The sequence below is a fragment of the Oncorhynchus masou genome, chromosome 31, assembly GCF_036934945.1.
Source record: "Oncorhynchus masou masou isolate Uvic2021 chromosome 31, UVic_Omas_1.1, whole genome shotgun sequence".
NCBI lineage: Eukaryota > Metazoa > Chordata > Actinopteri > Salmoniformes > Salmonidae > Oncorhynchus > Oncorhynchus masou.
This window is the reverse complement of record NC_088242.1, coordinates 55,155,022-55,158,116: the sequence shown is the minus strand read 5'-3', so window position 1 is coordinate 55,158,116 and position 3,095 is coordinate 55,155,022.

The window sequence follows — 3,095 nt, the reverse complement described above, 5'->3', positions numbered from 1 at the left end:
TTAAAAAAACTTGGCCCAGGCCATTAGATTGTTGAACAGCCATCACTAGCCGGCTACCTGCCCGGTACTGTCCTGCACCTTAGATAATTTCTTGCACACAAACTCCCAGTCACACACAAGTTCATACACACCTCATACACATGCAGACTCCTGCACTCACATAAACGCATATGCCCATACTCACAACACACAAACATACTCATGCACACAGCCAACGCTGCTGTCCCATGTATACAGAGACATTAAACACTGGACACGTTCCATTTCTTTTATACTGTTTTTCACACTGTATTTATATACTGAATTCTCGGCATAGCTCATTCTAATAAACTCAGCAAAAAAAGAAATGTCCTGTCAGTGTCAACTGCGTTTCTTTTCAGCAAACTCAACATGTGTAAATATTTGTATGAACATTAGATTCAACAACTGAGACATAAACTGAACAAGTTCCAAAGACATGTGACTAACAGAAATGGAATAATGTGTCCCTGAACAAAGGTGGGGTCAAAATCAAAAGTAACAGTCAGTATCTGGTGTGGCCACCAGCTGCATTAAGTACTGCAGTGCATCTCCTCCTCATGGACTGCACCAGATTTGCCAGTTATTGCTGTGAGATGTTACCCCACTCTTCCATCAAGGCACCTGCAAGTTCCTGGACATTTCTGGGGAGAATGGCCCTAGCCCTCATTGCACAACCTTCAATGTATTGTCATAATTATGGCAAATTATTTACGGTCTTTGTTAGGAAGAAATGGTCTTCACAGTTCGCAATGAGCCAGGCAGCCCAAACTTCTGCATATACCCATAATTTGCTTGCACTAAACGCAAGAGAAGTGACACAATTTCCCTAGTTAATATTGCCTGATAACACAAATTTCTTGTAACTAAATATGCAGGTTTAAAAATATATAGTTGTGTATTGATTTTAAGAAAGGATTGATGTTTATTGCTAGGTACATTGGTGCAACGACAGTGCTTTTTTTGCGAATGCGCTTGCTAAATAATCACCTTTTGGCGAAGTAGGCTGTGATTCGATGATAAATTAACAGGCACCGCATTGATTATTTGCAACGCAGGACAAGTTAGTTAAACTAGTAATATCATCAACCATTTGTAGTTAAACTAGTGATTATGTTAAGATTGGTTGTTTTTTATGTCTTAGGCGTCTCACCGTAACGACATTGAAATTTATTGCCCTGGCCACATCTGCAGTCCTCATGCCTCCTTGCAGCATGCCTAAGGCACGTTCACACAGATGAGCAGGGACCCTGGGCATCTTTCTTTTTTCAGAGTAAGTAGAAAGGCCTCTTTAGTGTCCTAAGTTTTCATAACTGTGACCTTAATTGTCTACCGTCTGTAAGCTGTTAGTGTGTTAACGACTGTCCACAGGTGCATGCTCATTAATTGTTTATGGTTCATTGAACAAGCATGGGAAGTGTTTAAACCCTTTACAATGAAGATCTGTGAAGTTATTTGGATTTTTACAAATTATCTTTGAAAGACAAGGTCCTGAAAAGGGACGTTTCTTTTTTTGCTGGGTTTATATCTACTTTACATTGCATTTTCTGTTACACTGTTTGTACACACCGTGTATTTACATACTGGATTCTTGACATAGCTAATATATCTACTGCTGTAAATACTGTATCATTTGCATAGCTTGCATTTGGATTACTGTTAGTGTTATTTGTATTCTTTCTGACATTTCTTGTTTGAAATTTTACTGCATTGTAAGGAGCTAGTAACTCAAGCATTTCGCTGCACCCGCTATAACATCTGCCAAACTGTGTATACGACCAATATACTTTTATTTAATTTTGCATTGCAGGTATCACGGTAAAGGCTAGCCCTGGATCATGACTCTCAGTTCCATTACATTACAAATAAGTCATTGTGCGATGTCTTCTGTACAGGGGAGTTTTGTTAAGCCCCGACACTTGGTCTGAACATTAACACGCATCACTTGAGGTAAGGTTTTGGACGCATAAAGACCTTATCTTTCATATCAGCGAGAAATAAAAATAACACATTTTTAAAAAGTTAAAGTGAAAAGTAATGTAATTGAAAATAATAATTTGTTCTTAACTGACTTGCCTAGTTGAATAAAGGTAAAATAAAAAATAAATGAAATTACCCACCGAGTTCTTAAACTACGACAAGCAATATGGTTCATTGTGACATTAAATCAGTACAATCTACTTTTTAGTTTTATCAAATTACCGCCTTCTTGGACCAATAATTGGGATCATGTATACTGTGCAAATGCCTATACAAATAAAATAGAGCAATGTACAATACAGCGAACTTGGCAAACGAGGCATTTGTTGTATGCACACGGGGGCCGCCATCTTTATTAACTTTCGCCTTTTAGCTATCTAGCATGCTTTGACACCTGTGTGTAATGGAAGCCCCAGTAGGGTCGAGCTGTACCATCATCTCTCAGAGTAGTCATCCCTCAGGGTCTCTAATGCTGCCACCTACTGATATGTCATCTCTCAGTGCAGTGGATCTCTCAGGAAAAGTGGGGGTGTCGATAGGTGAGAGCGTTTAGAAAGGAACCATTATAAGTGGGGGTTTTGAAAGGCGTCTTTTAACACTAGAAGCGCTGGAATTCCATAACTACTAGCACTGCCATGACTTGATATTTCTATTATTATTATTCCAAATATTCAATAATACATTAATGTAAAAAAATACAATTATAAGTTAAGGTAGCCCCGTGTAGGTCAGGTGATAGAGTATTTTGGAGGCGCATGGGCGCCAACGTCGGAGAGTTCTTTTCCCACGAGGGACCAATAATGAAACAAGTATTCAAATGTGTGCACTCACCACTGTACGTTTGTTAAATTACGTAAATGTAACGTTGTCTAGCATTTACATTTTTTACATAACTGAAATTCCTCACTGTCGTCTCTGCAGACCATTACTAATGTCCGATAACCCAAACGGCATATTGAGTGAAACGTGTCGAAACCCCCACTTCTCCATATAGTTAATTTGAAACGTTCACTCTTCGAAAATTCCACTTTTCCTGATAGATGCACTGCACTGAGAGATGACATAGCAGTAGGTGGCAGAGACCCTGAGGGACGACG